General features: G+C 41.1%; 1 protein-coding gene across 3 annotated transcripts in view; it reads right to left on the reverse strand.

The window, feature by feature from the left end:
* The window catches only part of UGGT1 (UDP-glucose glycoprotein glucosyltransferase 1), a 124352-nt gene extending 114496 nt beyond the window's left edge, over positions 1–9856 (reverse strand). The window contains exon 1 of one of the 3 annotated variants that reach the window (XM_056564052.1): positions 9462–9856. The gene's annotated coding sequence lies outside the window, so the exon portion shown is untranslated. Of the gene's footprint in view, positions 1–9350; positions 9436–9461 lie in introns of those variants that run through there. The other 2 variants (XM_056564054.1, XM_056564053.1) reach the window with 2 other exon arrangements.
* Positions 9857–16014: the final 6158 nt, after the last annotated feature.

Genomic DNA, 16014 nt, shown 5'->3' on the forward strand with positions numbered 1-16014 from the left:
GTATTATATATAGAATATATGTATCCTGTCCTATATATAGAATATATGTATCCTGTCCTATATATAGAATATATGTATCCTGTATTATATATAGAATATATGTATCCCGTCCTATATATATAGAATATATATGTATCCTGTCCTCTATATAGAATATATGTATCCTGTCCTATATATATCATATGTATCCTGTCCTATATATAGAATATATGTATCCTGTACTATATATATCATATGTATCCTGTCCTATATATAGAATATATGTATCCTGTCCTATATATAGAATATATGTATCCTGTACTATATATAGAATATATGTATCCTGTCCTATATATAGAATATATGTATCCTGTCCTATATATAGAATATATGTATCCTGTACTATATATAGAATATATATGTATCCTGTCCTATATATATATTATATGTATCCTGTCCTATATATAGAATATATGTATCCTGTCCTATATATAGAATATATGTATCCTGTACTATATATATCATATGTATCCTGTACTATATATATAAAATATGTATCCTGTCCTATATATATCATATGTATCCTGTCCTATATATAGAATATATGTATCCTGTCCTATATATAGAATATATGTATCCTGTCCTATATATAGAATATATGTATCCTGTACTATATATAGAATATATGTATCCTGTACTATATATAGAATATATGTATCCTGTCCTATATATAGAATATATGTATCCTGTCCTATATATAGAATATATGTATCCTGTACTATATATAGAATATATGTATCCTGTACTATTATATGTATCCTGTACTATATATTATATGTATCCTGTACTATATATATAATATATGTATCCTGTACTATATATATTATATGTATCCTGTACTATATATATTATATGTATCCTGTCCTATATATAGAATATATGTATCCTGTCCTATATATATAATATATGTATCCTGTACTATATATAGAATATATATGTATCCTGTCCTATATATAGAATATATATGTATCCTGTCCTATATATAGAATATATATGTATCCTGTCCTATATATATAATATTTGTATCCTGTACTATATATAGAATATATGTATCCTGTACTATATATATAAAATATGTATCCTGTCCTATATATATCATATGTATCCTGTCCTATATATATAATATATGTATCCTGTCCTATATATAGAATATATGTATCCTGTACTATATATATCATATGTCTCCTGTCCTATATATATAATATATGTATCCTGTCCTATATATAGAATATATGTATCCTGTCCTATATATAGAATATATGTATCCTGTCCTATATATAGAATATATGTATCCTGTCCTATATATATAATATATGTATCCTGTACTATATATAGAATATATGTATCCTGTACTATTATATGTATCCTGTACTATATATTATATGTATCCTGTACTATATATATAATATATGTATCCTGTACTATATATAGAATATATGTATCCTGTACTATTATATGTATCCTGTACTATATATTATATGTATCCTGTACTATATATATAATATATGTATCCTGTACTATATATATATGTATCCTGTACTATATATAGAATATATGTATCCCGTCCTATATATATAATATATGTATCCTGTCCTATATATAGAATATATGTATCCTGTACTATATATAGAATATATGTATCCTGTACTATATATATATGTATCCTGTACTATATATATATATATATATATATGTATCCTGTCCTATATATAGAATGTATGTATCCTGTACTATATATATATATATATATGTATCCTGTACTATATATAGAATATATGTATCCTGTACTATATATATTATATGTATCCTGTCCTATATATAGAATATATGTATCCTGTCCTATATATATAATATATGTATCCTGTCCTATATATATATAATATATGTATCCTGTCCTATATATATATATAATATATGTATCCTGTCCTATATATATAATATATGTATCCCGTCCTATATATATATAATATATGTATCCTGTCCTATATATAGAATATATATGTATCCTGTACTATATATATTATATGTATCCTGTCCTATATATATATAATATATGTATCCTGTCCTATATATATAATATATGTATCCTGTCCTATATATATAATATATGTATCCTGTCCTATATATATAATATATGTATCCTGTCCTATATATATAATATATGTATCCTGTCCTATATATAGAATATATGTATCCCGTCCTATATATATATAATATATGTATCCTGTCCTATATATAGAATATATATGTATCCTGTACTATATATATTATATGTATCCTGTCCTATATATATATAATATATGTATCCTGTCCTATATATATAATATATGTATCCTGTCCTATATATATAATTTATGTATCCTGTCCTATATATAGAATATATGTATCCTGTACTATATATATATGTATCCTGTACTATATATATATCATATGTATCCCGTCCTATATATAGAATATATGTATCCTGTCCTATATATAGAATATATGTATCCTGTCCTATATATATAATATATGTATCCTGTACTATATATAGAATATATGTATCCCGTCCTATATATATAATATATGTATCCTGTACTATGTCCAGAGACCTGAGCTGAATCCATGGCAGTGATCTATGATGCTCTTGGCTTAGTTCACTAGAATCACGGCTGGGCCAGGACTTGCGTCCGTATTACACACGACACTAAAGCCCAAGATACTAAGAAATAAATAGGTTTTTAAAAAAAGGAAACATAACCCATCTTGTGTCTGCACCTGAATGTGATGTGGAGGAATACAGCGGCTCTGCAGGGTCACAGTGACTCTCAAAACAAAACCACCCTGGCAGCTCCTCCACATAAGAGGGAGAAACACAGACACGAAACAGCAGCTCTACAAGGAGGACCCCACCAAACCATGCCCCATATCCCATCCCGGATCCAAAGGAGTCCTTCATGGGGAAAGAGGGTTGTAGACATAGCGCCCTAGAGCAGTGTTTCTAAACCAGGGTGCCTCCAGCTGTTGCAAAACTACAACTCCCAGCATGCCCAGACAGCCGAAGGTCTTTTCGGCGCTCCCATAGGAATTAAGCGGGTACTCCGGTGGAAAACTTTTTATTTTTAAATCAACTGGTGCCAGAAAGTTAAACAGATTTGTAAATTACTTCTATTAAAAAAATCTTAATCCTTACTGTACTTATCAGCTGCTGAATACTACAGAGGAAAATTATTTTCTTTTTGGAACACAGAGCTCTCTGATGAATCACGAGCACAGTGCTCTCTGCTGACATCTCTGTCCATTTTAAGAACTGTCCAGAGTAGGAGAAAATCTCCATAGCAAACATATGCTGCTCTAGACAGTTCCTAAAATGGACAGAGATGTCAGCAGAGAGCACTGTGGTCATGATGTCAGCAGAGAGCTCTGTGTTCCAAAAGGAAAATAATTTCCGCTGTAGTATTCAGCAGCTAATAAGTACAGGAAGGATTAACATTTTTTAATCAAAATAATTTACAAATCTGTTTAACTTTCTGGCACCAGTTGATTTAAAAAAAAAAAAAGTTTTCTACTGGTGTACCCCTTTAATGGAGCGCATGCCGACTGAAGCACACACTCCTCACTAAGTGCTGGGTCCCGTCCCTGAGATCGCGGGGGGCCCCAGTGGTCAAACTCCTGGTGATCAGCTACATATCCTTCAGCAACTTATCCCCTATCCTGTGGATAGGGGTTAAGTTATTTTTCACCGAAGATCTCCTTTAAGTATCTGATCAATGGAGGTGTGACTGGCGGGACCCTCACCGATCATGAGAACAGGGTTAGGGGTTCCTTGTTCCCATGCTAAAGAAGTTATCAAGCATTTGAAAGCGTATGCCCTATCCACAGTATGGGGGATAAGTGTCTGATCGTGGGGATCCAATAGATAGGGGGAAACTCGTTGTAATATTAGGGTAACCCATTAAGATAAGGACTACACAGCCATTTTGGCCACAACACCATGACACGCCGCCTGCATTGCAGCTAATAAATGCGAAAATCGCGACCTGCAAGTTAGTGCGACCAGAAACTTATCTTGGGTGAAATTTCTGGCGACCGTCGTCACAGTAAGGCCGGGTTCACACTGTTTTTGTCATGGTTTCTGTTTAAAGGGGTAGTCCAGTGGTGAAAAACGTATCCCCTATCCTAAGGATAGGGGATAAGTTTGAGATCGCGGGGGGTCCGACCACTGGGGCCCCCTGCGATCTCTCTGTACGGGGCCCCGGCTCTCCGGCCAGATAGCGGGTGTCGACCCCCGCACGAAGCGGCGGCCGACACGCCCCCTCAATACATCTCTATGGCAGAGCCGGTCGGACCCAGCGGTTGGACCCCCGCGATCTCAAACTTATCCCCTATCCTTAGGATAGGGGATAAGTTGTTCACCACTGGGTTCACCACTGGACTACTCCTTTAATTTTACTGTAAAACGCGGTCAACTACGCTATTGTGAAAACAAAAAGAAAAGGAGCGCTTCCATGTGCAGGACCAGTGAATGAACCTTGTTTGGTTGTGCAATGTCCGAAGCACAACGCTCACACAGCAAAATAGAACCAGCACAAACGAGTGCAGACCGGCTGCCGCAGGATTCCCGCTCCGGAACGGTGTGCAGGAGACACAATAATGGACACGATGGATGATTGGAAGTAGATCCGCGCTGCCAGTCGTCAAAGGATAAGGTAGGAACAAGGGGTATTTATAAACTTATGATTTATTTCTACACACAACGCGTTTCAGGGCCGGAATGGTCTTTTCATCAGGGGTGCAGTATAAAACAAAATACCGGTTTATATAGGAGTTGAAACACAACGGAAGTGACGATCAGACACATACGGCCATATCAGAATACAGATTCATAAAAAACTATGAATATAAATAAAATCACAATAGTAGCAACAACCATAAAAAATAATAATAATAATAATAGCCCTCTTTATAATTTGGGGGTGGTAATGAATCTGAGGCACTAAAATTTGTAGGGCACCTTAATGAGAATGAATGGGGTCTAGTTCTTACTCCAAACCATTCACCTGTGAGGATGGTCTTTTTGGACCTAGAAATTTTTAAGGACCCCGACGAAATAATACAAACTAGAACGAATTTTAAACAGGTTGACGTTAATAGTTTTTAAAATTTTTCCATCTGCCACTACCCAAAAAGGGTCAAAAATATACCATACGGCCAATACCAACGAGTAAGGAAAAATGCAGCTCTGATGCCGATTTTTACCTGAATGTTTTAATGTGAAGGGGTATCCCAAAAAAGTTTTAAAAGATGCTTTTAAAAAAGTAAGTAAACTACAACAAAAAAATCTGATCAAAAAGAAAAATGAAAAAGGAACAATAACCACTAAAAAAGGAATCAATTCCGAAGGGAAATTTAATTTCCTCACAAATTATAATTCTTGTACTGATAATATTCGGAAGATTTTCTATAGACATTGGCCGATCCTATTAATGGATCCCATCCTGAAAGAATCGATTCCCAAATAACCGGCCATAACATTCCGGCGTGCAAAAACGCTGCGGAATCATTTAGCTCCTAGTCGAATGAAAAAGGCTGAAGCTTCGGATCTTTGGCCTCCCTTAGTAGTAATCCTCAAAGTATGGGCTGTAAGAAGCCAAGATGCCTTTGTTGCACATGGATACCTGCAAAGGGTTAGGAGTAGAGATGAGCGAACTTACAGGAAATTCGATTCGTCACGAACTTCTCGGCTCGGCAGTTGATGATTTATTCTACATAAATTAGTTCAGCTTTCAGGTGCTCCGGTGGGCTGGAAAAGGTGGATACAGTCCTAGGAAAGAGTCTCCAGCCCACCGGAGCACCTGAAAGCTGAACTAATTTATGCAGGAAAAGGCATCAACTGCCGAGCCGAGAAGTTTGTGACGAATCGAATTTACTGTAAGTTCGCCCATCTCTAGTTAGGAGCTTCACATTCAGATCAACGAGAGAAAAATTCATGTTAAAGATATCTGAAGATTGTTCTTCATCCTATGTGGTGGATCTATTAACTTGTGAGTGTGGAGTCCAATACAGTGACCCCCCGACCTACGATGGCCCCGACATACGATAATTTCAACATACGATGACCTCTCAGAGGCAGCATCAACATACGATGCTTTTGTATGTCGGGGCCATCGCATAAAAAGCTATCCGGCAGCGCAGACTGCTTCAGCTGCCACCGGATAGCCGTTTACGGTGCCACGTGAGCTCCGGTGATGTCTCTTACCTGTCCCGTCTGCTCCGGACCGTCCTCTTCATGATCCCCTGCATTACCGTCGCTCTCCTTCATTGTCATCACGTCGCCGCACACGCCGTGCCGTCATCCAATAGGAGCGGTGTGTGCAGCGACGTGATGACGGTGATGGAGAGCGACGATCCAGGGCAGCGGTGACGGTCCGGAGCGGCGGGGACACCCCAGGGACGTGATGACGGCGATGGAGAGCGATCATCCGGGGCAGCGGTGACAGTCCAGAGCGGCGGGGACACCCGGGGGACGCAACGACAACGATGGAGAGCGACATCCAGAGCGGCGGGGACACGTGAGTATAACTTTCTATATTATTATTGCACAGATCCCTCAACATAGGGACCACTGTATATGGGCCGCACTATACAAACCTTACGGGTCAGAATTAATAAACATCGACATAATATAAATAATAAATTCATGCTCCATAGTTTATCCCGTCACATAATAACAGTACCTGCTGGTGATACAAGTGGTTTATCATTATGTGTAATAGACTCCATTCCTGAAAACTGCTCCAGTTGTTTCCAACAGCTGATTAAAGGGAACCAATCATCAGATTTTACCCTATATAATGCTTGGCAAAGCGTTATATAGGGTAAAATCTTTATTTTCGCCATTCCCGGGGGACGCTCCTGCCCCCAGGGATGGTGAAGATATAAAGTTATAAACTAGTCACCGCCGCCGCCGTAAGTAGTCACCTGGGCGGGGAGCTCTTCTCACCTACTACTGTTCTTCGGCCGGGAGTGACGCCCCCTCCGCTTGATTGATGGGCAGCGTCATCGTTCCGCTCACTGAACAGACGGAGCAGAGTGATGACGCGGCCCATCAATCAAGCGGAGGGGGCGTCACTCCCGGCCGAAGAACAGTAGTAGGTGAGAAGAGCTCCCCGCCCAGGTGACTACTTACGGCGGCGGCGGTGATTAGTTTATAACTTCATATCTTCCCAATCCCTGGGGGCAGGAGCGTCCCCCGGGAATGGTGAAAATAAAGATTTTACCCTATATAACGCTTTGCCAAGCATTATATAGGGTAAAATCTGATGATTGGTTCCCTTTAATCGTGAATTCTCTGGATATTTAGACTATAGGTTCAGACTACGGAATCTCCGGGCAGAACATTTCCGCTTGGAGATTCCGAGTGCGGCCAGTGCTGACTGAATCAGTCGGCGCTAGGACCGCGCGGACACTGTAGTCTCCAATAGACTGCAATGTGTTCCGCGCAGATTTCCGCCTGAAGAGAGAGCAATGCCTTTCTTCAGCTGGAAATTTCCAAGCAGAATTTCCGTTCACAAATTCCGCTTCACAAATTCCGAAGTGTGAATTTGTGAACGGAAACCCATTCACTACACTATACATTTTAGCAAGCGGAATTTCCGCCTGCAATTTCAAAGCGAAATTGCAGGAGCAAATTCCGTAGTCTGAACCTAGCCTTAAGGTTAACGCGTTAAAGGGGTACTCCGGTGGAAAACTTTTTTTTTATTTTTTAAATCAACTGGTGCCAGAAAGTTAAACAGATTTGTAAATCACTTCAATTTAAAAAGCTTACTCCTTCCAGTACTTATTAGCAGCTGTATGCTACCAAGGAAATTCTTTGCTTTTTGAATTTCTTTTTTGTCTTGTCCACAGTGCTCTCTGCTGACACCTCTGTCCGTATCAAGAACTGTCCAGAGCAGCATAGGGGGATTTTCTCCTGCTCTGCACAGTACCTGATACGGACAGAGGTGTCAGCAGAGAGCACTGTGGACAAGACAAAAAAAGAAATTAAAAAAGAAAAGAATTTCCTCTGTTAGCATACAGCTGCTAAAAAGTACTGGAAGGATTAAGATTTTTTTAATAGAAGTCATTTACAAATCTGTTTAACTTTCTGGCACCAGTTGATTTAAAAAAAAAAAAAATGGTTTCCACCGGAGAACCCCTTTAAACCCAGAAGGACTGAATAAAACTATTGAAAGAATTACTATATGATCTATATTAGTAATATTATTATTATTATTATTATTATTATTATTTTTTATGGTTGCTGCTCCTATTGTGATTTTATTTATATTTATAGTTTTTTTATGAATCTGTATTCTGATATGGCCGTATGTGTCTGATCGTCACTTCCGTTGTGTTTCGACTCCTATATAAACCGGTATTTTGTTTTATATTGAAACCCCTGATGAAAAGACCATTCCGGCCTAGAAACGTGTTGTGCGTAGAAATAAATCATACGTTTATAAATACCCCTTGTTCCTACCTCATCCTTTGTCGACCGGCAACGCGGATCTACTTCCAATCATCCACTATGTCCGTCATTGTAACTACGCTATTGCGTACGCCACAAAAAAAAACATATACTTTACGGTCCGTTTTTGTTAATCATGTAAATTGGTAGAAAACGGATTATAAATAACGGCATTATTTTTAGCATCCCTTAACGTATACGTTAAACGGATGGCAGCATACCCTAATCTACACATCACAACGTCATCGCTTTTATTAACCCCAACGCCGTGCCACACAGCCGCCATATAGATTCTGCATCTTCATACCGATAGGCGCCTGTTGAACTACCTAAAGGCACGTTCACACACACACGTAGCGCAATTCTGAAGAGTTACATGAGATCTGCGATAATAAACTGCAGAAACAACCCTATAAATTGCAACGTGTGAACAGGGATCTATGATACGTGCAGAAGTATTGGTTCTATAACATACATTACTTCCTGGGTCTCCAGCTGTTGCAAAACTACAACTCCCAGCATGCCCTGACAGCCTTCGGCTGTCAGGGCATGCTGGGAGTTGTAGTTTTGCAATAGCCGGAGTGCCACAGGTTGTGGGGGGGACACTGATTCCTGCAACATCTGCTATAATCATGCCCCCCGTACTTTAATGTTAAATGGTACAACCCAGAATCTCCAGTAAAATCCCCCTTTCCCTGATACGATGTTATTTGGTATAACCCAGCATTGACTCTCCCCCTCAGCACTGTGTTACATAGTATAACCCCATAAACCCCCTTCCCCGCCCCCTAGGATTGTGTTACATGGTACATTCTCCACGGACCCATGTGTTGCACACAGACTATCAATGCGCCTGATACCAGCAATGGCAGTGAACTGGTTAAAAGATCATGTGACCCCGGTGGCCGCGCATCTGTACGCGAACATCACTCACCTACTCACGGTTACCGGCTCCTCAATCACTCTTGCCAAGGCCCCGCCCCCCTTTTCCTCCTCCACAGGACGACTTCCTGCTTGCTGGAAGCACGTATGACGTCATCGGTGTAAGCCGGCGGCCATCTTAACTATGGGCACATTCTTAATTTGAGCGATTTTCACACAAGAGACTCTCGCTCTACAGTATATATGTTTAACCAGGGGCAGGTTCTGAATATTTATAGAAGCTATAGCTGGACACTTTCCTTTTTGTGAACCGTTCTTTGATTAAAGGAAAAGTTTGCCCGTTTCAATGATGGCGCCGCCCATTGCTGGGGTGACGAGTCTTGAAACTGCAAAGAAAATTGTTGCTAGAGGGAAAACGTTTTGCTTCCGTTTTGTCTTCAGGTCGGTGACTGGGCTTTATGGATACTGTTTGTGGTATCTGTAAAAATGGAGAAGAGTTTGGCTGCAGACTGGAGCTCCACTCTAGACAGGAAAAAATTTTTTATGTTTTTTTTTTTTTTAATCAACTTTAATGTAACAAACGACTAATAGACACGTGTATTCTGTCCAATGGGGAGTTCCAATCGGCACCTAAACTGTAGTAGAATCCACAGTGTGATGTACAACATGGCCACTGGGCGGCAGTGTGGAGCTGTATGTGGAATCCAATGGGCAAAATTAAAGGGGTATTCCAGACCAAAACTTTTTTTTATATATCAACTGGCTCCGGAAAGTTAAACAGATTTGTAAATTACTTCTATTAAAAAATCTTAATCCTTCCAATAGTTATTAGCATCTGAAGTTGAGTTGTTTTCTGTCGAACTGCTCTCTGATGACTCACGTCCCGGGAGCTGTGCAGTTCCTATGGGGATATTTTCCCATCATGCACAGCTCCCGGGACGTGACATCATCATTGAGCAGTTAAACAGAAAACTTCAGAAGCTAATAACTATTGGAAGGATTAAGATATTTTAATAGAAGTAATTTACAAATCTGTTTAACTTTCCGGAGCCAGTTGATATATATATATATATATATATATATATATATATAAAAAAAAAAGGTTTTGCCTGGAATACCCCTTTAACTTCTCCTAATACTGGGATCACACACAACATTTGTCTGGCGTTTTTTTTGGGCTAGAAGAATAGGACGTCGTCAGCCGCAACTCCGTCTCGCGTCAGGCGAAACAGCGTCCACCTCCTCGCTCACACCAATCGCCGTCATCCTATAGCCACAACTCCCTCATTCGAAACTCCCTCGTCCAAAACTCTGTCATCCCTCAGACGCAACTTCCTGCCGCATAGCAGAGCCGACGCTGCACAGCATGTATAGCAGAGCCGACGCTGCACAGCATGTATAGCAGAGCCGACGCTGCACAGCAGGTATAGCAGAGTTGAAACTGTGAAACTTGCACTTGTACTACAGACACTACATGTGCTACAGAGTCTGTATAGCAGAACCGGCACAGAATAGCGTGTAAAGCAGAACCCGTATAGCAGAACCGACACTGACTCCGCTCTGCTACACGGCAGGAAGGTTTCGGATGAGGGAGTTGCGCCTGACACCTGAGGGAGATTGGTCCGAAGCAGGAGGCGGGACGCTGTTTCGTCTGACGCGGGACGGAGTTATGGCTGACTACTGTCGATGTCCTAAAATGGACACCGTACGCCGCAAAAATGCGCCCTTATTTCTTTCTCCCAATAGGCATTTTTATTTTAGATATTATGTATTAGTACAGTGGTCCCTCAAGTTACAATATTATTTGGTTCCAGGACGACCATTGTATGTTGAGACCATTGTATGTTGAGACCAGAACTCTATGGAAACCTGGTAATTGGTTCTGAAGCCCCAAAATGTCATCAAAAATAGGAAAAAGTGAGGATTATACAAAAATAAGTAGATAACTAATATAGATAAAGCAAATCCTTACATATAAAAGTAATAAAGATCTGCTGGGAGCTGTAATCACTGTCTATGTCAGTGTTTCCCAACCAGGGTGCCTCCAGCTGTTGCAAAACTACAACTCCCAGCATGCCCGGACAGCCGTTGGCTGTCCGGGCATGCTGGGAGTTGTAGTTTTGCAACAGCTGGAGGCACCCTGGTTGGGAAACAATGGTTTATGTAGAGGACAGGAGCTTCTTCAGGGTCCTATACAGTACACACAGTGTGCCAAATGGAGCCGCCCTTACTTGGTGTCCAAAGGAGCAGCAAACCCTGGTACAGGTAATGAGTACAGAACATGTAATACCTCCCTGTACTGTAGGGGGCGCTACCAGACACCAGTCAGTGCATGCACTTCAGTAATAGAGGTGATTTACCAGTAAAATGCCCATTCTGATTGGTCAGTTCATCCAGTTGTGACAGGTATCACAGATATGGACTGTCCGTCCATTGTATGTTAAGTCTGGTTTCAAGTTACAATGGTCTAGAAAAGACCATTGTAAGTTGAAACTATTGTATGTTGAGGCGATTGTAAGTTGAGGGATCACTGTATAGGCATTTTTTCTTTTGCTGAGATGACCCCCCAAAACACCATATTTTCTGTATGGAGTTTTTTTTTTTTTTTGGGCAAAAAACGCAGTTTTCACCCTACGGCTCCCATATCCCAGCCGGACCCGGCCCGTATTTAATTCATTTCAATGAGCCAACAGGAGTCAAGCGGTGACTCCGGTCGGCACATTTTTTGCCCCGTATCCGGTTTTCTGACCAGACCTAAACCGTGGTATGCCGCAGCTTTAGGTCCGGTCAGAAAACCGGATACGGGACTAAAATGTGGGTTTTTAGGCTCAGGGGCAATTTTCTAAATCACAGCATGTCTGGGTATGGTTCTAGGTGGGAAAAAAATGCCAGAAAAAACACCTTGGGGGAGATTTATCAAAACCTGTGCAGAGGAAAACTTACCCAGTTGCCCATAGCAACCAATCAGCTTACCACTTTCATTTTTATGAAGGCCTGTGAAAAATGAAAGTAGCAATCTGATTGGTTGCTATGGGCAACTGGGCAAGTTTTCCTCTGCGCAGGTTTTGATAAATCTCCCCCTTTTGTGTTTATAGACATTGGGGGAGATTGATCAAAAACTGTGCAGAGGAAAAATTGACTAGTTGCCCATAGCAACCAATCAGATTGCTTCTTTCATTTTTTGAGACCTCTTTAAAAAAAAGAAGCAATCTGATTGGTTGCTATGGGCAACTAGTCAACACAATGATGGTAAACTATCACCATTTTTGCCACGATGTTGGAAAAATCACAGCAAAAAATGCAATGTTTAAACACAGCCTTAGAAGAGTTGTAAAACTACTATATATCCTGATCCCATAAAGATAGCAGTAGTATACAGATAGAGCTGGGGGGAGGTGCATTACTACTATATATTCTGAACTCATAAGAGACAGCAGCAGCAGTATACAGATAGAGCTGGATGTGATTTTATTCTCCTATTTGGGCTTTTCTGATGCCTGAAATCTTTGAGGCCCGGACTTTACTAAGGATAAAGAACATTCTACATTAAAGTAGTACTCCGCCTCTAGACATCTTATCCTTTATCCAAATGATAGGGGATAAGATGTCTGATCGCGGGGGTCCCACCACTGGGACCCCCGCTATCTCTGTGCAGCACTGTGCATTCTAAACAGTAAGATTAGAATGCCCCCTCCATTCATGTCTCTGGGAGGGGGGCGTGACGGTCGTCACGCCCCCTCCCATAGACATGAATGGAGGAGGCGTGGCTTGATATCACGTCTCCAGCCGGGGAAATCCAGTGTCCTAAACTTAATTTTTAGAATGCCGGGTGCGGCACCAAGATCGCAGGGGGTCCCAACAGTCGGACCCCCCGAGAGCAGACATTTTAGCCCCTATCCTTTGAATAGGGGATAAGATGTCTGCGGGCAGAGTACCCCTTTAATCTAGGACAAATGTTTTTAGATCAGCTCTGCAGGATGGAGCTTTGTCAATGAACAATTTTTTTTTTATCTCCACCCCCAGCTGTTCACTCAGCTTGAAATGGGAGCCATCCGCCGGCCGTGCCATTGGGTAGATGAGTCTTTCCTGAAGAAAATCTTTCTCATTCATTGCTTTGTGCGAGATGCATTATCATCCTGGAAAATGACTTCATCCCCAAACCTATTTTCATTCGATGGAATAAGAAAAATGACCAATATATCTCCATCCCCCTGCACATCAGCTACCGAGATACACAAATAGCTAATCAGCCGATCACATGGCAGCCACTCAAAACATTTAGGCATGTAGATGTGGTCAAGACAACTTTCTAAAGTTCAACCTAAGCATCAGAACCAGTGAGTCTCCTCTCACTGGTTAGCAGAAATGCTGGCTGACCTGTGTATGCTTGTAAGTGCCAAGCACGGCTGGTCCAGACGGCGCTGGGCCCGGTAGTTGCCGTGCAGTCGTTCCAAAGGTCTGTAAGGGAAGACTGATGGTGATCCCTCATGGCGGAGGCATCTGACGTCAGCGGTCAGCTGGAGATAGGAGCAGTTGATGGAGACACAGGAACAGCAGATCACAGGAGCGGTCCGAAATAGAGAAAATATTCAAAGAGCGTCAATCGTGTGGAGGAAAATGCCTTGTTAATGTCAGATGAGAATGGGCAGACTGGTTTGAGATGACAGAAAGACAACAATTACTTAAATAACCAAGGTATGCAGAATACCATCTCTGAATGCACATGCCCAACCTTGAAGCAGATGGGCTACAGCAGCAGAAGACCACACTGGGTGCCACTCCTGCCAGCTTATGAACAGAAGACTGGGGCTAGAATTCACACCAGCACCAAAATTGGGCAATGGAAGACTGGAAGAATGTTACCTGGCCCATTAGTACCAATTGAGCCTGGTATAACACCACAGCCTACCTGAGTATTGTTACTGACCATTTCCATCCCTTTATGACCACAGTGTCCCCTGTATCTTCTGATTATACTTCCAGCAGGATAATGCCCCATGTCACATGACATCATCTCATACAGGACAATGAGGTGACATGACATCATCTCATACAGGACAATGAGGTCACATGACATCATCTCATACAGGACAATGAGGTTACTGGACTCCAATGGCCTCCACAGTCACCAGATCTCATCCAATAGAATAGATCCCCGCTGGGATGTGGTGGAACGGGAGATTCTCATCATGGATCCGACAAATCTACAGCAACTGTGTGATGTCATCATGTCCATATGGAGGAACTGTGTGATGTCATCATGTCCATATGGAGGAACTGTGTGATGTCATCATGTTCATATGGAGGAACTGTGTGATGTCATCATGTCTATATGGAGGAACTGTGTGATGTCATCATGTCTGCATGGAGAAACTGTGTGATGTCATCATGTCCATATGAAGGAACTGCGTGATGTCATCATGTCCATATGGAGGAACTGTGTGATGTCGTCATGTCCATATGAAGGAACTGCGTGATGTCATCATGTCCATATGGAGGAACTGTGTGATGTCATCATGTCCATATGGAGGAACTGTGTGATGTCATCATGTCTATATGGAGGAACTGTGTGATGTCATCATGTCTATATAGAGGAACTGTGTGATGTCATCATGTCCTTATGAAGGAACTGTGTGATGTCATCATGTCCATATGGAGGAACTGTGTGATGTCATCATGTCCATATGGAGGAACTGTGTGATGTCATCATGTCCATATGGAGGAACTGTGTGATGTCATCATGTCCATATGGAGGAACTGTGTGATGTCATCATATCGATATGGAGAAACTGTGTGATGTCATCATGTCCATATGGAGGAACTGTGTGATGTCATCATGTCCATATGGAGGAACTGTGTGATGTCATCATGTCCATATGGAGGAACTGTGTGATGTCATCATGTCCATATGGAGGAACTGTATGATGTCATCATGTCCATATGGAGGAACTGTGTGATGTCATCATGTCTATATGGAGGAACTGTGTGATGTCATCATGTCCATATGGAGGAACTGTATGATGTCATCATGTCCATATGGAGGAACTGTGTGATGTCATCATGTTCATATGGAGGAACTGTGTGATGTCATCATGTTCATATGGAGGAACTGTGTGATGTCATCATGTCCATATGGAGGAACTGTGTGATGTCATCATGTCCATATGGAGGAACTGTGTGATGTCATCATGTTCATATGGAGGAACTGTGTGATGTCATCATGTCCATATGGAGGAACTGTGTGATGTCATCATGTCTATATGGAGGAACTGTGTGATGTCATCATGTCTATATGGAGGAACTGTGTGATGTCATCATGTCCATATGGAGGAACTGTGTGATGTCATCATGTCCATATGGAGGAACTGTGTGATGTCATCATGTCCATATGGAGGAACTGTGTGATGTCATCATGTCCATATGGAGGAACTGTGTGATGTCATCATGTCCATATGGAGGAACTGTGTGATGTCATCATGTCCATATGGAGGAACTGTGTGATGTCATCATGTCTATATGGAGGAACTGTGTGATGTCATCATGTCCATATTGAGGAACTGTGTGATGTCATCATGTCCATATGGAGGAACTGTGTGATGTCATCA

Source organism: Hyla sarda, chromosome 3 (assembly GCF_029499605.1).
Source record: "Hyla sarda isolate aHylSar1 chromosome 3, aHylSar1.hap1, whole genome shotgun sequence".
Classification (NCBI taxonomy): domain Eukaryota; kingdom Metazoa; phylum Chordata; class Amphibia; order Anura; family Hylidae; genus Hyla; species Hyla sarda.